The sequence below is a fragment of the Salvia hispanica genome, chromosome 6 (assembly GCF_029641045.1).
Source record: "Salvia hispanica isolate PSC_SH4W2 chromosome 6, Shi_PSC_v1, whole genome shotgun sequence".
Classification (NCBI taxonomy): domain Eukaryota; kingdom Viridiplantae; phylum Streptophyta; class Magnoliopsida; order Lamiales; family Lamiaceae; genus Salvia; species Salvia hispanica.
In genome coordinates, this window is record NC_142697.1 from 3174387 (window position 1) to 3200214 (window position 25828).

Below are 25828 nucleotides of genomic sequence, written 5' to 3' on the forward strand. Positions count from 1 at the left end.
TAAGAAAAAACTACAATATTTTTTACAAAGACATTGAACAAGAGTCTATGAGTAATCATACTACTACTACTACATAGTTAGGTCTACTCAAAATAATGGCATGATCAACATATGTAGAGGTGCTAAAACAAAATATATGTGCACCACATGATGCAAGTGCAAGTCAAGTATAGCAATGTCTAGAGCTAGCAAAAACCTTTGTGTTGTTGTCCGGGAACTCGGGAGGGTCCGGTCCGGGGCCATACTTGTTGATCAGCACAACCTCCTGCTCTGTGGGGCTGTAGAAGTTGCACACCATGCCACCACGCCTTCTGTCGAATGTGTGTGGCAGCAGTATGAGCCATGGATTAGGGCTGCTGCTCATCATCCTACGCCCACGCCCATGTAATCTGGCCCGCAGCTCCAAATACTAGCATTTTTATTTGCATAATTGGTTGATTATAGAGTTAGGCCATATCTACTTATATATAGATACTATTAATATATATAGCTAACCTTTGGCGAATCCACGTTGGAGCTAGGGGCCCATGGTCACTCAAGCATTTTGAATCACAAGTATATTAAGCATATACATTTATATCTGTAACAAAGTACTTCATCGGTCCGGACATAATGGGGTGTTGTGAGATCACTTAGCCACGTTGGAGCTAGGGGCCCATGGTCACTCCAAGAAATCAGATTGGTTTTTCGGGTTTGTGATCGATGATCACTTAGCTAGAAGGGCGAGAGGCGGCGGTGAATGTGATAGAGATTTTGTTGATGCGTTGCTGGAGATTGCCCACCGCTCTCTATTTCCAATAGTTGCATTTGCTGACAAGTTGGTATGTTAGCTTCTGAAAGTTGTTGAGTCAACACTTTCTTCGCGGCAGAAACACTACGATGTGATCGGAGTAAATGCACCTTTGAAGGAGTAGAAAGTCCATGATTATGACCCTCAATGAAGACACTAACACACCAACGAGGTCCATTTTGTTGCCTAACAATTGAAATCTTTGTCTTACAATCAGTTCTAACTTCACCACGAGCTCTTATCGTAGTAGGACAACCACTTTGGTCGGTTTTTTGTATGGGCTTCATCAGTTTGGCCAGCCTTAAAACAAACAAATTGTTTCTAAACAACTTCTTTTGTTATCTTATTCCTTTTGCTATTGCTTATTCTTGCACTAAATCCAGCTTCACGTACATATTGATTGTAGAATTCAAACGCATCATCTATTGACATAAATTTCATTCCAATCTCTGGCTTTCGATCGTTTGCAATTTGAGGAATATATAGTTGATCGTTCATATTTTCACCCATTAAACTAAGAAAATAAAGCAAACAAATAATGTGTGTAAATAAAACGATAGAAATAATTAGCCAATACTATTATTAAGACCATGAACTAACTGAAACGTTTGCAATTATATTATTCCATATACTACTACAACATCTAAAAATAGTGATTAGAAAAAATTAATACTCAAATATATAATAATGCAACATCTATCATCTAAATTCCTCAACAAGATATAGGGAGCATGCCAATTGTTTTAAATTAAAATATGTAATAGAACCATTGCATAAAAAGTCATAGTATCACATAATCAGTTAGCAATGACATTATGGGAATAGAGGAATAAAGATATTACTATCTTTGTCCCTGAAAATTTGATACATATTACCATTTCGGTCCGTCCCTGAAAATTTTATACACTTCACTTTTACCATTTTTTGTAGTGGACCCCATATTCCACTAACTCATTCCACTAACTCATTCCTACTCATATTTTATTATAAAACTAATACTTTAAAAGTAGGACCCACATCCCACCAACTTTTTCAACTCACTTTCCATTACATTTCTTAAAACCCGTGTCGGATCAAAGTGTAGCAAATTTTTGGGGGACGGAGGTAGACCTGGCTATTAGGGATGCAAATTTCAACAAAGCAATATGCAGATAACGAATCGTGAAAAAGAGAGGTACAGAGCGGCACAAAATTTTGTAAAACCTAGGGAAAATTGAATAAAAGATTATATGTATTTAAAGAAAATAATAAACAGAAAAGAAAGAAGAAGAATAAATATGTGCTGATCTGGTTGAAAAAAGATATCCTTAAAAATAAGGAATATGGCTTACGTGGGCAGGAGGCGCTCACAGGCGCTTAACTTGGTTATGCAGCACATCTTTTCTCTACGTCTTAGACCGCTACTAATCTAGATGTCGAAACGTAACTAAAATAGAATAGCATCAAATAAACCGACTAATTCGAAATAACAATGATCTTTGTAGTAGAAAATTCTATTTTAGCGAATTATTGTATCTCTCATGCCCCTTGAGAGTCGATAGAAATAAAAAAAACAACGCTAAGTAGGGTGATTAAAAAGTTCCCTGATTTTTGGTTTACCGGAATCGAAACCGACTGGTTAATTATGAAATCGGGAAACAGAAAACCGGTTTCGGTACCAGTTTCAACTTTTTATATAAAACCGTTTCTAGTTAGAATCGGGAACCGGATTACAATTCAATTTTATTTAGGTTTTAGTTTAATATACTAATAACTAACTTAATCGAATTGAAATAAAATAATTTCAAACATTGAGTGATTTTAAGATTTAAACAGTGTTAAATTTATGAGCTCTGTTTTCTGTAGTATATAAAATGTTTAAACTGTGATGCTTTGATTCTACAATTATTTTCCCAATTCATTTTTTATGAACAACTACTATGAGTTGAACATCATAAGTTTGTTTTTAATTTCCAAAAGAACTATACAAATACAATATCATTTCATATAATATAAATTTTATAACAAATTTATGTAACAATTCGTTTAAAAAGTGATTTTAACCTATTTGTGAATGATTTATTAACTGTTCCGTATTAAACCCAAAAGTTACAACAAGATCAATTAGAATTGAAAATTCCATTGAATATTTATTTAGTAAAAAAAAGGAAAATGTGATTCAATTTTAAAACTCCTTTTAAAAGAATGCTAAATTTTAGAACTCCTTTTTTTTTATAAAAGAATTGCCAACATAATCTAGTCCAACTTACTACACTTGGCATCACTCTTAACTATATATGAATATTATTGTATTGCTGGTTTGTATTTTATTTTAATTTTTTAGGTATTATTTGTTATATTTTCATATATTGAATTATTATTTTATTAGTATTGAATTATTTAAAATTATAAATAAATTCGGATTAAAATTATACATCGGTTTCGGTTCTAAACCAGAACCGGCCGGTTCCGTTCCCAGCTCTAGGATTTAAAATAAAGTGAAACGTTAACCGGTCCAATTAGAATCGAAACCAACCGAATAAGCAGGCTAAACAGTAAGCGTAAAAGGACAAAACAATTTTTGTCTAGAACTAAAAAAGTAAAGTTATTGAACGTTTTCCAACATGATCCAATGGAAAGTTATTTTATAACGCTTCAATAGGTAACGGTCAAATAGTCCCAAACCTCATATATAAAAGTAATGGTAACTGCTCCCTCCTCCCATAAAAGATTGTCACACTTTCTTTTTTAGTTTGTCTAACAAAAGATGTCACATTTTTATTTTTGGAAAAAACTCTCTCTCACATAAGTATAAAAATAATATTTTCTCTCTCTATTTAAACAACAAAATAAAACCTCCTAAAATCCTGTGCCGTCCCACAAGTATAATATATTTTGTGGGACGGAGGAATTACTAACTACTAACCAAACAAAATACTACTACAAATATCAACACTGAGCAATTCAAGAAATAAGTGGCAATCAAATTCAGACAAAATATAAGTGCTAATACAAACATTGAGCAATTCAAGGAATTACTAAATATCAGTTGATAGAACATTAAGCAATTCAGGAAATTACTACTACTATAAGGGTGTCCACAACAGTAGAATAATCACGCCTCAACCACATAAAACTTATCCAGCCACGCCGCAATCAGTACGCCTCACATTCTTTAATTGTTGATATATTTTAATTGGACTAGAATAAAATTAATTATACAAAAATAAATGTGTTTTTCTAGCATTTACTTATTCATCGATTGTATACTAGAATTTTCGCAATTTTGGCCCTGATTGTTTTTTATTTTATTTTTTTATCTGGTATTTTCTTTATATTTGCCCTTGTTTTGGGTTTTTGATTGAATCATATATTTGAAAAAATATATAGATTTTTATTGAGAAAAACTTAGATATTTAGAATATAAAAGAATTAAGTAGAGAATTTTAAAATAGTAAGTGGATGTCTATAAATATGGGAGAGATGTACCATTTTGTATAAGTTGAGAGTCCTATTTTTCATATATTCCACCCATTCTCCTCTCAAATATTTCCACCAAACTAAATTATTCCTCCAACAGTCCCTCTGTCCCTCTGTCTCATCTCAAGTGATTAGCTGTTTTTCGGCACGTATTAGGAGAAAATGATAATAAATAATTAAAGTGGAGAGAAAGTAAAGTAAGTAAGAGAATAATGTAGATACGACTGTCTTCTATGTTATTATCTTTCTTACTTTATATTTCTCCAAAAATATCTAGATATTTTAATACCTACTAATATCTAGAGAATTCTGCATTAATTTAATCTTCACCCATCATCATTCCCTTTCCATTTGTATTTCATCTTCTAACGCTCAAGATAATCATCGGTTTCCTTAACATCAAGCTGTTTAGTAGAACACTCGTTGCTCAACCTAGGACATTTTTCAAAAGTGCGGCACTTGAGTGAATACGCGGTACAATTACCACACGCATGGCAAAAGAGACTGCCCCGTAGTTGTGAGCTTTGATCCAATGATCTTTCAGATCAGACCTGGATGGGATGGAAAAGCCGGCGAACACGATGTCTGGTTGCATTTGAACAATCCTACACGACGTTTTTTCTTCTGGCTTCTTTTCTTATGGTGCTTTTGTGCGCTCTAAGCAAACAATCTAGCAGCAACAATATTAAGAACAAAATAATAATGAAATAAACAAAACTAGCAGCAATTTCGGAATAAAGCACAAAACCAAGAATAAAAAGTAAGAAACAACTAGGAAAAATACACAAAAATACAGGAATAAAACAACCAATACAGATTAATTAAATAGAAAGTACCACAAGTATGAAGCAATGAACAAATCAAACCCTGATAGAAAACAATCGATCAACCAAGATGCTAGTAAAATAGGAACATTCAATAACAGATCGATAACAAAAACGAGTAAAAACTAGTTAACAACACTATGATTCAAACAGAAACTTGATAGAGTTTAATTCAGAAAACCTAAATAAAACAGCAAAACAAGAGCAAAATATAAAGAAAATACCATAACAACGAAAAAATTCAACCAATCAAGCCCAAAATTGCGAAAATTCTAGAATAAAATCGATCGTAAGTAAATGCTAGAAAAACACAAACTGAAGTTGAATCGACGATCGATAAACGAAAACGAACATTTAAGAAAAAGTAAGAAGCAGCTCCATGATTCAAACAGAAACCAGTAGAGATTAATTTTAGAGATAAAACAACAAAACAAATGGAAACTAAAAAGAATTTACCAAATCAACGAAACAATGGACCAATCAAACCCTACATTTTGAAAGTTCTAGTTAACATAAACAATCGATTATAAAGGAAATGCTAATAAAACACGAAGATAAAGCGGAATAAACGATTGATCAACGAAAACGAACATTGACAACAATTAAGGAAATGCTAGAAAAACAGGAACATATGTGCCTAATCGCGCCAAACTAGCTCATGATGATTAGTAACGAAATTTCGGAATCAAACAAAAACAGAGATAAATTTTGAAAAGAATGTTCCTTTTTTTCATGACAGCAGATCAAACCATTCGTATTTATTACGCAGAACCTACTGCGCTTGAAAGTTATGCACTTGTCCACCAAATCCACAAGCAAAGATTCATTCCTCAGTCATAATTAGGATCACAACAACCAAAATAAGAGCACATAGCAGCAACATTAGGCCACTGAGACCCAATATTATCCTCCGGGAAAGAGTTTGCCCAATGGATAAGAACCTGAGTAGCCGGCCTATTGCCTCGCTTGACCAAACAACGATCAAGGATTTGGACTGGCTCAAGGAAGGTGGAATTGCCAACTGTAGGCAAGGTCCCATGCAGCTGTGATAAAGGGCCCATTTTCTTCTTTAACTGGGACACATGGAAGACGGGATGAATCTTACAATCAGCCGGTAGCAGCAGTTTATACGCGACTTCTCCGAACTTATCAGTGACCTTAAACAGACCAAAGTAACAAGGGCTGAGTTTCTGAAACTGGCGGTCACGAAGGGTATTCTGGCGGTATGGCTGGAGCTTCAAATATACCCAATCACCCACACTAAACTTCCTCTCTGATCTGTGTTTGTCGTGCTGCTGTTTCATGCGATGCTGAGCCCTCCCCAGATGGTGTTTGAGGACCTCCATCATAGCATCTCGTGCCATCAAACTCTCATTGACATCATGGACAGCCGAATCACCCTTGAAGTAAGGGATATGAAGTGGAGCCAGATAACCATATAAAGCCTCGAAAGGGGTGGTTTCAATAGCTGAGTGAAAAGAAGTATTGTACCAGAACTCGGCTAGGCTTAACCATTTACTCCAATTGGTTGGTTGATCCCCACACATACATCGTAAGTAGGTCTGCAAGCAACGATTAACCACCTCAGTTTGGCCATCCGACTGAGGATGGTAAGCCGTAGACATGTGAAGCTCAACTCCTTGAAGTTTGAAGAAATCTGACCAGAAAGCATCGAGGAATACCTTATCTCTGTCACTGATAAGTATAGTAGGTAAACCATGAAGCTTAAAAACGTGATCCAAGAAGGCTTGAGCAACTGTTAAAGCCGTATAAGGATGGGCTAGACTCATGAAATGGGCATACTTAGTAAGACGATCCACCACAACCAAAATAGTTGATTTCCCATTTGATAAGGGAAGGCCTTCAATAAAATCCAAGCTAACCTGTGTCCAAGCTTCATCAGGTATGGGGGTAGAGGCTGCAAGAGCCCAGGATAGGCACTATGGTCATACTTATACCGCTAGCACACATCACACTCTCTAATATAGTTTATGATCTGCTTCTGCATGTTGGGCCAGTAGAAAAGTGAAGAAAGCCGTTTATATGTACTCCCTCCATCCCGGATAATTCGGGTCACTTTGACCGGGCATGGGTTTTAAGAATTGTAATGGAAAGTGGGTTGAAAAAGTTAGTGGAATGTGGGTCCTACCTTTATATATTAGTTTTATAATAAAATGTGAGTAGAAATGAGTTAGTGGAATATGGGGTCCACTACGAAAAATGGTAAAAGTGAAGTGAGATAAATTATGTGGGACGGACCGAAATGGAAAACTGAGACGAATTATCTGGGACGGAGGGAGTAGCATGTACGCCAGAGTGACCCCCTGCACTGGAATCATGGAAGAGCTGGATGATACGGAGCCTCAAAGCCTGATCCTCTCCTACCACCAATCTACCTTTCCTCCTCAGTTGGTCTCCAGTCCAAGAAAATTTAGATTTTGAATGAGGATTCTGCACCAACTCCTCAATTATGGACTTTAAAAAAGAATCAGAAGTCCATGTATCCTTGATCAGGGGATAGAGATCATTTGATACTGAAGTAATCGCCATACAAAACACCTCTGAAGAGTGCACCCGAGATAGTGGATCAACCACTACATTTTTCACACCCTTCTTGTAGGTAATCTCAAAATCAAAGGCCATTAGTTTTGATAGCCAATTGAGTTGCCCAGGAGTAGTCAGCTTCTGTTTCATTAAGTGGCTCAACGTCTTATGATCAGTCCCGACTTCAAATGGTTTAATACTCAAGTAATGCCACCAATAAGTAACAACAAAAACAATGTCAAGCAATTCTTTATCATAAACAGAAAGGCCTCCATGTTTTGGGGACAGAGACTTACTGATAAAAGGCAGAGCAAAATCTGGTAGAGCTAATACCGGTGGAGACATCATAGCTTGTTTAAGGTCCAGAAATGCTTGATCAGCTTCTGCATCCCACTTAAAAGCATCTTTTCTCAACAAATCGGTAAGGGGTTTGCATATAATCCCATAATTCCTTATAAATTTCTTGTAATAGCCAGTAAGGCCTAAGAATCCTCTAAGTTTGGTTACATCGGTAGGAGTTGGCCAGTCCTGCATTGCTTGTAGTTTCTTAGGATCAGTGGAAACTCCCTTCTCAGAAATAATATGGCCTAAGTACTCCAGCTTATTCTTAGCAAATTCACACTTGCTCTCCTTCGCAAAGAGAGAATGCTCTTTCAACCTCTCAAAAACTAGCTGCAAATGAGCTCGATGAGCATCCATATCCTCACTGTAGACTAGGATATCATCAAAGAAAACCAATATAAATTTCCGCAAAAAAGGCCTGAACACATCATTCATTAATCCTTGAAAAGTTGCAGGTGCATTGGTGAGCCCAAGGGGCATCACTACAAACTCATAGTGGCCGTCATGAGTTCTAAAGGCAGTCTTAGAGATGTCATCTTCTTCCATTCTAATCTGATGGTAGCCTGCCCTTAAATCAGTCTTAGAGAAAACAGAGGCCCCCCTTAATTCCTCCAGTAACTCTTCAATCAAGGGAATAGGATACTTTTCCTTAATAGTTGCTTTATTCAGCCTTCTATAATCCACACACATTCTTCATGTGCCATCTTTTTTCTTCACCAATACCACAGGGGAAGAGAATGCACTTGAGCTTGGTCTGATGAACCCCTGCTGCAGTAGGTCAGCAACTTGTTTTTCAATAATATTTTTCTGCATAGCTGAGTGTCTATAAGGCCTAGAGTTCACTGGTGTAGTGCCAGGAATCAAAGCTATTTTGTGTTTGTGTGATATCATAGGAGGTAAGGTAGTAGGTTCAGTAAAAACCTCTCTCTGATCTGCTAAGAGTTGTTGAATTGCTTGAGGAGTTTATGTGGTCATCTCATTATCTCCCTCCACAGCAAGCAACTCAGAGTTACCCTCATCATTCACCTTGATGCAACACAGTTGAACACCCTCACAATAATGAAGAAGCTTAGTCATTTCCTTCTCTGACACAGTATGAACTCTCTGCTCATTTTGACCTCCCCTCAACACATGCCTTCTGTCATTCAAATGGAAGTCCATTGTCAGGTTTTTGAAATCCCATTGAATTGTTCCCAGTGTTTCCAACCATTGGACCCCTAAAACCATATCATAGTTACCAAAGGTAGAAGAAGTACATCGGTAATAAAGGTTGTGCCCCGTAAAATCCACTTCAGTCCCTTACACATGGAATTACATTCCAATCCGTTGCCATCAGCTACATCTACCATCACCGGATTGACTTGAGTGAGGTGAAGGCCCAATCTCTTAGCCAAGTGTAGATCTAGGAAGTTATGAGTGCTTCCCGAATCAATGAGTATGTGCACTGCCTTTTTCCCCACTCGGCCAGTCACCCTCATTGTTCTAAATCCTCTTGAAGAAGATCCATTAATGGCATGGATAGATATTAGAGGATTTTCATCCTCATTAAGTTCATCATCCCTCGATTCATCAACATACTCCAAGTTCCCTCACTCCCTCATCAATTTCGAGCAGATATAATTGCTTCCTAGCACAACGATGTCCCCTCTCATACTTCTCATCACAGCTATAACACAACCCCCTATCTCTTTTATCAGCCATCTCCTCCTCTGTTAAGAGTCTCCTATTTTTGAAATTAGGTACAGTAGGAGTAGGTAATAGTGGTGTGGTGTTGTTAGGAGCCTTAGATTCAGAAGTATTAAATCGTCTAGATCCCTGAGAGAACCCCTCCCTCGCTGGATTAGAGAACTCCTGCAGCCTAGCTAGTGCATACGCATTTGCCAATGTTTGAGGCATAAACATTCTCACAGCTTTTTGAACGAAAGGTTTCCAGCCATTAATGAAGTGACTGATAGCATATGATTCAGATAGAGACACACGGCCAAGCAAAAGTTCAAAGCGATCATGGTAATCATCAAACGAACCTGTTTGCTTCAAAGCAAGGAGCTCGGTCATCGGATCTCCAAGCGGCCGATCTCCAAAATGACCTTCCAACGCCTGTAGAAAAAATGGCCAAGGAGTTGCCATCGCTCTTTCCTGATACTTAGCCCAATTTTGGAACCATTGGAGAGCACGGCCTTCAAAGTTAATCACAGCCAATCGCACTTTTGAATCCTTTGGTGTCAGATCCACCGCGAAGAAGTGATCATAGCATAGTATCCATCCAGCTAGGTCGTCGCCAGTGAAGATAGGAAATCCGACCTTCGATTGGAATGTGGCAAAGTATTGATGGCGAGGCGCAGCACCTCCGGCCACCGGTGCCGCCGCAGCAGCTGGATTTGGGGCAAAACAAGACATGATCTCGTTCTGTTGCAGCTGTAGAGCGAGAAGTTTCTCGCGAAGTTCCTTCATGGTCAGATCACGCGTACTATCAGATTGCTCACGCAACTTATCGAGTTCTTCACGTCGCCGATCAGCTTCAACGGCTTTTGCAGAGAACTTGCCATGGCGGCAGTGAACATCTCCTCCAATAGGCGCATGTCGCCGGAGCGAGTGTCCACCATCACAGGCACCAGATCGGAAGGGCTGATACCAGTTGGTACGGAGTCGGGGCCTCCGGGAGTAGGAACGGTGACCGTGATTCTACCAATACACAGAGAGTTACCAGTGGGGGAGGAGAGAGTCGAAGAAGATGCTAATTGCATTAATTCTCAATAATGGGAAATTACAATCAAGGAAAGCAACTTATATAGCTAAGAAAATGTGACTAACAAACGTGGCATGCATCCAAGCACACGTTTATTTACTTTTCACCTCGTGCGTTTATTCTTCAAGCTTTTCATGTATCATTATCTGAGTTAAGGAACTTCATCCTTAACACCTTCTTAGTGATTTGTGAAGAATCTGATTCATTCTTCCTTTTTCCAGTGCTTCCACGAGTGATGCTACTTTTCTTGCCTCGCCTGGAGGATGATGCAGCATCACCCTTACAGGGATTCAGTAACATTGAAGCTGACCTTGATCTGGAATTTAAGGCTTCGATTTCTTTCATAAGTTTGACAATTTCCTCATTCTTTTTGATTGATTCAGAATCCATTGTAGTGATACTGGCCTTTAACTTCTCATCACTTAGGATTCTGCAATCCTCATCACTTAAATTTTGTGCAAGTGATTCAATCTGCTCTTTTGTTTGAAACTGACTATTCCCTTCCTGGCGGCCCTGATTGAGCATTATTAATCCCACTGAAGATGCTACCTTAAAGCAATTTAATTCAAGTATGTGCTTTGGTGGTGCGTTCAACTTTTCAGAAAAATTGAATATTGCTTTGGCCAATAAAACTACAGCATCATAGACCTCATCAGTAGCTTTCTTTGCTTCTTGTTAAACTCATTAAACTCATCCATGATCTGTTTCTCTTGCTCTTTGATCAACAATTTGTCATTATCAACATCTTGTTGTGGCATACGGTCATCGTAGTAACCTAGCCCAAATCCACTAGCCCTAACTTCTTGTTCTTCTCTAATTTTTAAAGACTCCAACTCCCACATCCGAATTGTTGGAAAACGTTGTTCAATTGTTCCTCTTCCCACGATCATTCTGTCCACATAATCCCTGACATTTGCTAGTATATGCATTTTTTAAAAAAATAAACTGTAAGACAATTACACTTACCACAAGGAAAATGATTGGACCAATGTAGACCCTAGCCATCTGTTGTGCACGTCTAATATAACATTAATGACGTATCCATACCAATTGTAGTCATGGATGATTGACAAATCATCCAAGAAATGCAGGATCTCTGGCATGACACATCTGTCTCTAGGGTCTCTATAAAGCAGTACTCCATCAACACCAAGAACAATCTCTTGAACTGGTCACCACCATCTACCTCTTCCAACATAAGAATGGCAATGTCATATGTTTTCGTCGTTTGTTAAGTGATTTGGCAATGGCTTCCATCTAGGATACATCATGCTGCTTGGGTTTCCGTCCAATAGGGAGTCTGCCTTTAGGAAGACCAAGTGTTAGATGCACATCAACTTTGTCGATGTGCTTGCAATCTGTCCCAGGCCCTCCTATAGATAGGCCACAAGCAATGGGAATGAAGTACGTTGCAAGCCAGAACCCCAATTTTGGAGGTATGTAATTTAACTTGAAATTCAGAAGTGCCCCGAAGCCCAATTCTATTATATCCTGCTTCTGCTTCACATTTAAATACTCCATAACATTTGCAAATAGTTCCGGCTTTAATCTGAACAGCAAGGCATTCACACCCTTGTTTACTTTTACATGATCTACAAAAAAAAAAAGATTATTTCAATCACGATGACCAAAAAGCTGCTATTTCCAAATAATGCACTGCAATATTCTAAATGATGCACTGCAACATGTTATAAAACATACTGTAATATTATAAATGATGCGCTGCAATATTCTACATGATGCACTGCAACATCTTATTATAAAACAATGCTGCAATATTTAAATTATGCACTGCAATTTATAACAATTAATACTACAATATATAACATGCAAAACTGCAAAATGTATCACAATACCAACCTCCCGGTCCTCTCTTTCTCCTACTGTGTTCTCATTCTTTCTTCATCAATGTTTATTCTAATACTTGTTTCAGCTTCCTCCTCATTCATATTTCGATGACTATGGTTCTAGCTTCTTCTTCTTGTGTTTGCCTTCTAGAGTTTTGTTCAAACTCTTCTTCTTTAGTCTGTGATCTTGTTCTTTTTCGTGCCATTTTAATTTGACTTACATAGGATTAAACCAAGAATATGAATTAAATATTGTCCATCAAACAAGCAACATACAAAAAAATACAGCGGAAACGATACAACTAGTGGACAACCAAATCATCCACAAATCAACCAAATCATCCACAAATCCTTCAAATCAACCAAAAAACGATCTCATGGTTACAGTAGCTCACTGATCTAGGGTTTCCTAACTGAGCTTCATCTAGGTTTTCCACAACTTCAACTAAAATCTAAAAAAAACCTCAGATCCAAATAGTAAATCTCTCAAAAAAACACAAATCAACATTAAACAAAGCATATATTGTAGGAATATTACTTAAATCTCGCAGCAACATCAAGCAAACAAAAATCGATAAACACATGCATTAATCTACATAAACAAACCCACCCAACAATATTCTCGGAAACGTATTCCGATCATACCTTGTCGATGGAAAAACCTAAATCCTTGTAGTTGTGGATTAATTTCACCGATTACTGGCTGAGCGATTGATACGGTCTGATTTTGCACTATTTTAAGGCCATTATTTGGTCCATTTTTTTTATGTCAAAATCACTCTACACGTCCATTATTCACCGAAAATCTGGAGTCAGACGGCGACCGGCGACCGCCGCGGAGTTATACGGCGCCCTGCGGGCAGTACAGTGCAGCAGTCCGCCTCGGAAAAATACGCTTGGAAGAGAAGTCTCGCCCGGCGACCGCCAGAAGTCATGCGGCGGTCCGCCGGCGGAGAAACAGACTCTCTGGACTCCAACGCGGCGACCGCCGGCCAAGGTGCGGCAGCCCGCCGGAGAAAGGCGGCGAATCCGAGATGCTCTAGATTTGCTCCAAGACTACCATATTTTGAAGATCTTTTCCTTCTACAACAAGAAATGACTTTCCCCTATAAATAAGACCCCAAGCTTCATCAAAAAGAGAGAGCTTCTACTTGCAAAATAATTCATAGAGATCAAAAGCTAGAGTACTTCACTTGTGCAAGGAGTTGGAGAAGGATTTCAAGAACATCAAGAACGACAAGGATTCAACCTACGGGTTTTATTTGCTTTAGTTTTATGTTCCAATTGTCTTCCCTTCAATCTATGTTTTAGCTTATTTCATTATGTGTAACTAAACTCATAGGATTCTAGGGATGTGTTAGTAACTACTTTGGTTATACAATTCCTTTTTCTATTTAATATCCGTTTTGTTTTTACTTTGATTCTTCCCTAAGTAATTCTGATGCTGCATGATTGAGTGACACAATCGTGTATGATTTAATATAACTTGCTTCATAACTGTGAGAGAGTTCTAGCGAGTTAGATCCACTTAGTAGACGCTATAGTTAGCTTCCCTTAAAACGGCACTGTTAATTGAGAGTGAGGACTTTTCAAGGGTCTTAGGAGCTATTTGGAGTTACGTGTTAGGATTGGCAACCCTAATCTTGTAATCAACGTTTGCATCACATGAGCATAAGCTGGGCGACTCGTTCTATCAAAGTAATAACTGTGGTAGGGTATTGTAGTTTGGAATTTGTATAACCATAACTGTGAACGCATATCCCTGGGATTCCCTTATCTTTTTCGATTGTCTCTGTGTTTTGTTTGCATTTAGTTGTTAATTGTTTTCAAAATATTTTCTGTTTCCAAAAGTTTTCAAAATCTCTTGATATTCCAGATAGTAATTGAGTTCTAGTAGAGGATAGACACTTTGTGTTTGCCTTCCCCGTGTTCGATATCCCGGTATTGACCTTTAGCTGTACTATATATACTCTTTAGACTTGCAGGTTTATTTAGTGCTAAAAAATAGTGCATCAGCGGTGTACAGGCATTCGGAATTCCTGAAATTAGCCAATTCTCGAAGTAGTGGTGGTGGAAATCGCCGATTCTCGAAGTAGTGGTGGCTTGAAATCGCCGATTTTCGAAGTAGAGGTGGCTGGAAGTAGAGGCAGAGGCGGTGAGATTTTGTGCGAGATTTTATGAATTTTTGCGTTTCTATAGATAGTTTGAAGGTTTGGTTGAGGGTTGAAGTATACTATTGGCAGCCTAGAGAAAGAGGGAAGCAAATAGAAAAGGTAGAGAGTCGCGTCGCGGGATTTTGTGGGATATCCCCAATCAGATTCGATTTTTAAATTTATGAAATGACTATAATGCCCCTGACAATAATTCCTAATACATTAGATATCAATATTAGTTCTGTTTGTGAAATTAAATATTGAACGTTGGATTTTCAGATCCTAGGGTTGATATTGGCGGTATGGTGTTATTATATGTGGTGGCACCATAGTGTGCCCCTTAACTTATATTAATATGGGTCATCCCATTATTTAATAACTGATCAAATATTAAGGGAACTAAACTAAGTTATTATTTCACATCTTCTTCTCCTCGCCGCTGCCTTCATCCCGTAAGTTTTTCTATCTCTATTATATTAATTTCTCTTCCTTCCCTTCTTCTATTATGCTAAATATGAATTGATTTGGACTTGAATACAATAACTCAAACTCGTGTTTTTAGTATAGTACAAACATAAAGATATGTATTTTCTCTTCAAAAACCTATAATGGTACTGTTGGAGGCACTATTCTACTACTCCATCCGTCCCAAGGAAGATGACCCCTTCCTTGGACGGCACGAAAATTTATGCAATTTTATTTTGTGTCAAATGGAGAGAGTAAAGTAAGAGAGAGAGAATAAAGTAGAGAGAAATGGATTTCCATTTTTAGTAATGGGTCATCTTGGTTGGGTTAAACCAAAAAGGAAAGTGAGTCATGAGGGAGTATATTTTAGTTTTTTCAGTACTATTGGAGATGGTCTAAAAATTTGTTTTGGTCCATATTTAATTGTTTCGTAAAAAATTAACGTTTTAAAGTCCAAAATTATTTTCGGACATTTACACAAAAAGTCTATTTTGTCATACACATTTGAAAGTCTAGGTAGGTCAAACCAATCTCGGTGTATGGATTTCTTGAATGCTAGAAGAGCTTCAAGATTAGTATAGGTGTTGGAATGTGAAGAAGTGGTGGTCAAGAGAAAAATAAGGAACTTGATGGAAATTAGCTTATTTTCTTCAAGTATAGTCTATTTAGTATTGGTGTTGGAATGTGAAGAAGCGGTGGTCAAGAGAAAAATAAGGAATTTGATGAAAATTATTTTATTTTCGTCAAGTAGAGTCTATTTTGTATAGGTGTTGGATGTGAAGAAGTAGTGTGAAGGGACTGGTAGCGGAAGTGCTCATATAAATCAATTATATAATAATTCTGATCTATTTAGCAGATTATTTAGACAAATTCTATTCGCGTAATTATCACATGTATCATGCTCATAACTCAAATAAAACATGCTTTAAATCAATTGAAACCTAAAACGTGTTTTTCTACGGTTTAGCCATTATACCTTGATGATTCTCCAAAGAATCGAAGATAGCTAGTGCCTTCTCCACGTAAAGATCTTTAGTACAAAACCACGGATCTTCTGTCCGGTTCCCGGACTGTAAACTGATATCAGGGTGGGCTGATCTCACCAGTGTACTAGGACTTAAATAAAGAAGACGGAAATCCTTTCCCGCGGAGGAGAGAAAATCGTCCCTCTTCTAAGAAGAGAGGGGGACGAAAATTTTATAGAAAATAAGTGTGTTTCCTGTCTCCTTTATTCTCCTATTTATAATAAGTCACATATTGGGCCCAAACAGGGATCTATGGAAGGTTTTGGATATGGGCTCCTCCAATTAGCTTTTTACTAATTAAATTAAACCCAATTTAATATAAGCTTATAATTGGAATATTACGAGCAGCCACTACAGAAGTAATATTGCACTCCCATCCAAATCCGAAATTATAAGTACTTCGGGTTTCCATTACTTGATATTTATTTCCCGCGCTTAAGATAGAAACATCCATTAATTAATTATTGTCTGCTATGGACTTAATTAATTAATATCTTATTTATTCCAAGAGAGGACTCAGCAAGAAAATCATATTTATTATTCATAGAGTAATTAAACTCAAACTAGCTAGGTTCCGAATAATAAAACCTTATTTCAAGCTTCTCTTGAGGATGATATCAAACGAGACTCACCTCGCGCACGATTCAACATAATAGCAATCCTAGCACCGCTAGATATTATTCAACACTACCCAATATACCAGGCTAATTGGGTTGCGAAAAACCCGTACCATTTGGTAAGTCAAAGTAGTGCATAATCAATACCGTATGCTCAATGCTAACTTACATTGATTAAGAAATGATAATTTACAAGACCTCGTCTTTCAGTAGATAGCATAAAGACTGTCTCGCTGTTAGATCCATCCAGTGCTATACCACACCAACGTCATTTTATTTCACTAAGGCTTAGAAATAATCGGACTGACATTGCAACCTTTCACGATAGGTAGGCTAAGCCTATCTAGGTTGTGAAATTCTTCTTTTTCTTTGTTTAGAACTGACCGTGTTACCTTAAAGTGAACGACGCCCATAACCAGTCTACTAAAACAAAGACTTAGACTTTGTTAAGTTACTTATACATTTAAACATGTAATAAACATCCATTAAATGTAAAACATAACAACATTATGACAAAAATAATCTGTTTATTCCATTGGAAAATAAAATAAGAGTTTTAACAGTATTCAATCACTCCGAAAGGCTTGAGACTTAGCCGTTCGATTCTGAGTACCAAAGAGATTTGTGAGATTTTGCATGATATCGGCGGCAGTCGCCATGGCGGCATGCTGATGTCTAAGCACTGTTGACATGGAGGCCAACATATAACACTTAGCCATCTCATTCACCTTATGCCACCGTCTATGCGCATCTCGCACTGCCTGCGCGGCGTTAGCCGCCGGCACTGGGGGCCGTGGAGTAGTGAGCACAAATTTGTACTCATTAGCCGTGAGAACGATGTCCAAATTTTATTTCCATTCTATGTAATTTTGGCCCTTGAGTTTGTTTTCTTTAATAATTGCAGAAAGAGGATTGAGTGACATGTTGACGATTTAGTTTGCACTGCAAAAACAGAATATTTACTATTTGTCATAAACTTATGTGATGAAATTGAGGAGATTAACCATAAAACTTTTCTAATTCTCACAACTGTAAAATTAAAATATTTTACCCTCAAGCAGAGGTCAATATGCATTAAAATATTAACATTTTTACTGGTCACAACACCGACGAATATTCCAGAGACCACAGCACGGCATGGCCGCCAAATGTTGCCTAAGCACGACCAGCAGATTTAGAATTATAGAATCTCGTTTCTACAACACACTCCCATAACAATGCTCATGCGTTGATAACAAGACCAAGCTATCTCGTAAATTCTGTTTGAACTTCTGAAACTTGTAATTTCTTAGGATTATTGTCCCCACAGCATGGGTGGCGATAATATTGGAAACTACTTTCTAGTCCATACTATTTACATATGAGAAGTCCACCTATATGAACTCGCTATTTCTTAGGATTATTGTCCCCACAGGGTGGCGATAAGATTCAGAAATTAGCTTCATAAGTTGTGGACCAATCGATGGAGACCATATACAAACTAAGTTCGTAATTGTCGCTTAGATATTTAAGTTATGGTTTTTCATTAATTATCCTTAGCCTTAGTGCAGATTAAAGGCTTAATTAAATTCTGTTGGTATTTAATTGACTGGATAATTAAATCTTTTATAATCTTTTAAACTTCTTATTAAAGGATAATATATTAATTACTAAAGTTTAATCCATATTCATGTCTTCTATAAGATTTATCTAAAATAATTAATTATTTATACCATTGACTGACGTGAATCAATAAACTTTAAATTAATTCCTTATTAAGATTGGAAGAGAATAATATTTTATTATTTAATAAAATCCTACATGCCTATCCTTATTAGGATTCTATATATATAATATAATTAGGAAACTATTAAATTATTCTTGTCCATATCATCTAGGAGTAAAATAGATATGGTCAATAATATTTTAATGATATCTTTTAATTTAGGAATCAAATAATCATTAAAATAATCTTTCATTGTTATCTCGTGATCGAGGTTGGTACGATCAACGACGACGAAGATTCACCGGGAGATTCTCGCCGGAACGGTGAGTTCGCCGTCCAGCTCTCTCCGGCAGCCCACGCGTCGGCGCGACTGCTTCCTTCTCCCTTTCCGTCGTGTGAAGACGCCGGTCAATCCCTCTGTCGACGTCGCACAGCCGCGTAGCTCGCGCCACGCAGCTCTGGCGATGCTCCCTCCGCCGCGTTCGACCTCGCGAGAACGTGCCGCATCCGCGCGAAGTGGTGCAGCTCCGGTCAGGCGTCGCTGGGGTAGGGGTCGATTAGGGTTAGAGTTTAGGTTAGGTTTAGGGTTTCACGGTGAAGGAATCACCGCTGCTCTCGGACGAGCTGCGGACTCCGATCATCTCCACCGTAGTCGAAGGTCGCACGTCCAAAGGAGATCGCCGCTGCGGTCTGGTCGGCGGCGTGGACGAGCCTTCGCTCGTTTTCACGTCGCCACTTGATCGCTGCGATTCTCCCACTGATTGGGGCGATTTCCGAGGCTATCTGGGATCGACGGTCTCGCAGGCGGCGCGCACGAGTGCACCCTCGTCCGCGTGTCGCCAGCCGATCACCCCCCTTCGCTCCCACTCGCTCGACAACCCTAATTGGATCGCATGTAACGCGATTCGTCTCGGTGCAAGCGCCGACGAATCGCACGTCTCGTGCGTTCCAAATATTTGAGTTCTTTGTTTTGATAGTTGTTGAGTTCATCATGCATAATAAAATAACAACTAAAAACAAGAACATGCTTCGAAAACAAAAACGCATGCATACATGAATTTCGCGTAATTTAAATCCAAATAATCAGAGCCAAAGACTGGCTCTGATTCCAATTGAATGGACTGGCAGCGGAAGCGCTCATATAAATCAATTACATAATAATTCTGATCTATTTAGCAGATTATTTAGACAAATTCTATTCGAGTAGTTATCACATGTATCATGCTCATAACTCAAATAAAACATGTTTTAAATCAATTGAAACCTAAAACGTGCTTTTCTACGGTTTAGCCATTATACCCTGATGATTCTCCAAAGGATCGAAGATAGCTAGCGCCTTCTCCACGTGAAGATCTTTAGTACAAAACCACGGATCTTCTGTCTGGTTCCCGGACTGTAAACTGATATCAGGGTGGACTGATCTCACCAGTGTACTAGGACTTAAATAAAGAAGACAGAAATCCTTTCCCACAGTGGAGAACAAAAATCGTCCCTCTTCTAAGAAGAGAGGGGGACGAAAATTTTGGAAGAAAATAATTGTCTTTTCTGTCTCCTTTGTTCTCCTATTTATAATAAGTCACATATTAGGCCCAGACAGGGATCTATGGAAGGCTTTGGATATGGGCTCCTCCAATTAGCTTTTTACTAATTAAATTAAACCCAATTTAATATAAGCTTATAATTGGAATATTACGAGCAGCCACTATAGAAGTAATATTGCACTCCCCATCCAAATCCGAAATTATAAGTACTTCGGGTTTCCATTACTTGATATTATTTCCCGCGCTTAAGATAGAAACATCCATTAATTAATTATTGTCTGCTATGGACTTAATTAATTAATATCTTATTTATTCCAAGAGAGGACTCAGCAAGAAAATCTTATTTATTATTCATAGAGTAATTAAACTCCATCTAGCTAGGTTCCGAATAATAAAACCTTATTTCAAGCTTCTCTTGAGGATGATATCAAACGAGACTCACCTCGCGCACGATTCAACATAATAGCAATCCTAGCACCGCTAGATATTAATCACCACTACCCAATATACCAGGCTAATTGGGTTGCGAAAAACCCGTACCATTTGGTAAGTCAAAGTAGTGCATAATCAATACCGTATGCTCAATGCTAACTTACATTGATTAAGAAATGATAATTTACAAGACCTCGTCTTTCAGTAGATAGCATAAAGACTGTCTCGCTGTTAGATCCATCCAGTGCTATACCACACCAACGTCATTTTATTTCACTAAGGCTTAGAAATAATCGGATTGACATTGCAACCTTTCACAATAGGTAGTCTAAGCCTAACTAGGTTGTGAAATTCTTCTTTTTCTTTGTTTAGAACTGACCGTGTTACCTTAAAGTGAACGACGCCCACAACCAGTCTACTAAAACAAAGACTTAGACTTTGTTAAGTTACTTATACATTTAAACATGTAATAAACATCCATTAAATGTAAAACATAACAACATTATGACAAAAATAATCTGTTTATTCCATTGGAAAATAAAATAAGAGTTTTAACAGTATTCAATCACTCGAAAGGTGATTTCTAGTATACAAACTCTAACAGTGGTGGTTAACAGAAAAATAAGGAACTTGATGGAAATTAGCTTGTTTCGAGATTTCTAGTATACAAACTCTAACAGTGGTGGTCAACAGAAAAATAAGTAACTTTATGGAAATTAGCTTATTTTTCTTCAAGTATAGTCTTTTGGAATTGGTCATTCCATCTTTAGTTTATTCTTTCTAGCCCCATCAACATAAATGATAAGGCTGTTTAGGTTCATATGCACCTTACAAAGGAGATCTATACTTTTTGATTGATAAGATGGATGTATAATTTATTTGACTTCTTCCACTTTTTATGACTCTAGAGCCAATATTAACAGTATTTCTAGTCTACCACCATCCCATTATCTTAGCCATTATAACTCCAAAGTTGACTATACTTTTAGAAAGTAGTGTAATTTCTCCGTCGTTCTGAAAGAGCAGGTTTGTGTAGGTTCGTGTGTTCAACTAGTCTGATGAAACCTTAATTTAGTCGTGCCGTTGGCACGAAACCTAAAACCAGTTATCAAAACCTCAACCCACTTTTAATGGCTAATATAGTGATGTAAAGGGTCGAATCCCACATAGATGGATGTATGTGTAATACGATTGTGACGACATTCTGGAGGGATTGGTTTGCTACCACACTTTGGGTTGAGTTTAATCTAGACGTGTAAATGAGGAGAGACCTATACTATCCTGACTAGTAAGCTATTATCATATCGGGACATGGCTGTGTACGTAAACATGAGCACTGGACTGTTGTGGAGCAAATCATGAAGAATATATAAATAATACTCCCTTCGTCCCACAAAAGAAGTCACACTTTTAGGATGGTACGGGATTTTGGGAGGTTTTGTTTTGTGTGTTGGGTGGAAAGAGAAAATATAATATTTATATTATTATGAGGATGAACTTTTTCTAAATATAGAAATGTAACATTTTTAGCGGGACAAACTAAAGAAGAAAGTGAAATATTTTTTATGAGACGGAGGGAGTAACAACAAACAAAAAGAAAATGCAAAATCTTGAAGAATATAGATTTGGGACATAACATAAAGAAACTGCAAATCATTGAAGAATGGAGTATAAAATAAACACGAGAAATAACATAAAGATACTTCGCTTGCAATAAACACGGAGCAACTGCTACATCTGAAACAAATTGTTGGTGTTGTTCGGTATCCTAGATATCAAGATATAATTTAGGAATGAGTTGTGAGATTATTTTAGTCATATGGGGTTAGTTATGACTAATTATCCTATGATTATCCATCTAGTATTGAGTTATCTCATAAACCAAACACACTACATATATATTAAATCTTGGGATACAATCTTGCAAACCGAACACCCCCGAAATATTTTCAGATGAGATACAAATTTTAAAACAATACGTAACAGAAACAAGCATTTTTTTTCAGTGTTGATATGGAGAAACATTTCTGCCATTTCAAAGTATAGGAAACACATTTCTAATCTTTTTCAAGTCATTAACAACCTCTCCAATTGACATGCGATCTCTTGGAAGCTGCTTCGAGCATCTCACTCCAATCCTTAGAATTGAAACAATACAATCCCAATATGTTTCATCCACATTAAGTTCTTGATGCAGAAATGGATCCACTACTTCTATTACACGGTCGGTTAAGGCTGTGCTAACGAAGTCTTGGAGATTTAGACACCCTTCAAATGCGTCACTTGTTGGTCTTCTGTTTGTGAACATCTCAAGGACAAGAATTCCGTAACTGTATACATCCCCTTGAGTTGATGCAACAAGGTTCATGCCATACTCTGAACAAAATACATACATAGCCAACGGACTTAGCTATATGCATATAAAAAAACTTGTCAATTTAAAGTTTAAAGTTTGAACTAAACCTGGAGCAATGTAGCCTATGGTGCCCTTGATTGCTGATGAACTGCTTCCTTCCGTGGATGGAAAGCTCTGTGAAATGCATGAAACAATTTTGGCTAATCCAAAATCACCAACTTTGGCGACCATGTCTTTGTCCAAGAGAATGTTGCTCGGCTTCAAATCACCATGAATAACTATGGAGTCAGTACCACAATGCAAGTACTCGACCGCAGATGCAACATCAATAGCAATATTCAGTCTCTGAATAGCACTTAGAGCTCTATACTCTTCATTCTCAGGATGCAGCCAATTGTCGAGGCTTCCGTTGGCCATAAACTCATACACCAATGCCTTAAAGTCATTCCCTTGAAAATCACTGCTGTCACACACACTCACAATCTTGAGCAAGTTTCTGTGTCGTATGCTTCTCAATGCATTGCATTCTGATGCCAAACTCTTGCAAGCTCCTCTTACATTGAGATTAAGAACCTTCACTGCCACATTTGTCTGCTCATCATCATCATTGATAGTTCCTTTATACACAGAACCAAATCTACCGACACCAACTAGATTCATCTCTGAGAATCCATTTGTGGCATTCAAGAGATCTCCGTAAGATAGCCTCAAAAACTCTGGTAGTTGGAATATTGGGGTTCCAACATATTGCAATGCACGCCGTTTGTAGATAATGATCACACATAAGCCCACTGCAAGTGCAAGGCATATGGCTCCAACAATAGTTGGGATCAAGATTATCCTTAAACCTTTATTGTTTGATTTTGGTGATGGTGGACAAGAAGGAAGATTTAGGCTTGCAATTCCACCACACAAGCCTTGGTTTCCTTCAAGTGAGAATGCACTTTCATTTAGGAAAACTCCGAGAGTTGGGACTTCACCTTGCAACTCATTGTAAGATATGTTGAGATACAGCAAGCGGAACTCGACAAGAAATCTTGGAATCATCCCTGAGAGATTATTCTGCGAAATATCCAAATATTGCAAACCTCTCAGAGCCGTGAGACTGTCAGGTATCTCACCCAGAAGAGAATTTCCCCCTAGGTAAAGCGAGCTGAGCATCACGCAACCCCCCAAAGAAGGTGGGATGGCTCCGGATAATCTGTTGTGGGACAAGTCCATGTTCCCAAGATTTCTCAAAGCCCCAACTTCTGATGGAATAGTGTCGGTCAATGCATTGTGAGATAGGTCAAGTGCAATGGCAATGGATGAGAGCTTAACAATTTCGGGAGGTATTGAACCACCGAGATTGTTATCTGAAAGAGATAACAATAACAAGTTGGTACAATTGCCTAAACTTTGAGGTATACTCCCAGAAAGATTGTTATGTCCCAAGTAGAGATCGTTCAACAAAGTCAAGTTGCCAAATGAAGATGGTATCTCATTTGTCAGTCCATTTCCAGAGAGACTGAGTAGTTGCAACTTATGAAGTTTTCCAATGGAGGAGGGAATTGGACCTTTTAGATTATTGGTATCAGCATATAAAGTATTGAGACCAACAAGGTTTCCTACACTAGATGGAATGCTTCCACTTAACTGATTTTGACTAATGACCAGGTACCACAAGTGATTAGAAAGATTTCCAATGGAATCTGGCAATGAACCAGTGAAATGGTTGTCAAAAAAGCGCAAAAACTTTAGGTTGGTGCAGTTTGTGAGGGATGATAAAATACTACCTATATCTCCATTGAAACGGTTACTGCCAACATTAAGAAATTCAAGAGCTGAAAGCCTCGTTAAATCTATAATATTTCCAGTGAAATTGGCTGCACATACTGCTATTACTCTAATCAGGCTGCAGTTCGATAGAGAAGCTGGAAGCGCTCCACTGAAATGATTGACGGACAAATCAAGGTACCTCAACTTAGGAAGTGTAGAGCCTATGTCGACAGGTATGTTTCCATGGAGTCGATTGTAATCAAATACGAAAAATTCGATACTTGAAACATTATAAAGGCCTAATGGTATAGTACCAGTAAGATTGTTGCCACCCAAATTTAGCCATTGCAATCTTCTAAGCTGAGCGAGGGACTTCGGAATCTCTCCTTGGAACCGGCAATCTTGTAATGCCAGTTGTAATAGATCCGTTAGGTTTCCTAGGAATGACGGAATAGTCCCCGAGAGCATGTTCCTCGACAAGCCTACTGCTTGGAGGTTGACAAGAGAAGCAATCTCGGGGACTATGACTCCGGTGAGCTGATTGCCAATCAAATTTAGGTAATAAAGATTTGTGCATTGTGATAGGTTTGTTGGAATCACACCTCCAAAAGAATTATTACTAAACTCGATCTTGCCAAGCCTTCTGAGGCGGCCAATCTCCTCAGGGATTGGGCCACTGAAGATGTTGTTTTTCAAGTTGACGGTTCTGAGGAAAGAGAGGTTACCTATGTGAGGCGAGAGCGATCCCACAAGGCCTTGAGACGACATGATAACCGAGACAACTCTGTGGGGGTGCCTTTTGCTACATGTGACGCCATTCCACCTGCAGAAATGCGTTGTTTCGTTCCACGAGCTCAGAGCATGCAATGGATCGTCGTGTATGGAATTCTTGAAGGCCAGAAGAGCTTCGAGATCAGAATGGTTGTTTGAATGTGAAGAAGGAAAGGTGGTCAAGAGGATGAAGAGAATAAGGAAGAGAGTAGAGATGAAAGGTTTTGCCATGTTTTTCTTGGTGTTTCAATTGGTAGAATAGTGTTGCTAGCTTGGTTTAATATAAGGAACATCTACTGCATTTTTAAAACCAAAAATTGAGACATAAAATTACAGTTCAAAATGGATCATTCACATTTGTCCAAAAAAAAACTTTTTGGTTTTACATACACCCTCCTCGTTAACAAAAAAAATAGATTAGTCTTGCCATTTTAGAAAGTCAGCCAAAATTAA

The 25828-nt window shown here is 38.0% G+C and overlaps 2 pseudogenes; both read right to left on the bottom strand.

Annotated features, from left to right (window-relative positions):
- Positions 1-8652: 8652 nt before the first annotated feature.
- On the bottom strand, positions 8653-10538 carry LOC148923053 (uncharacterized; annotated as a pseudogene).
- Positions 10539-22492: 11954 nt separating this feature from the next.
- Positions 22493-25606, bottom strand: LOC125206101 (uncharacterized; annotated as a pseudogene).
- Positions 25607-25828: the final 222 nt, after the last annotated feature.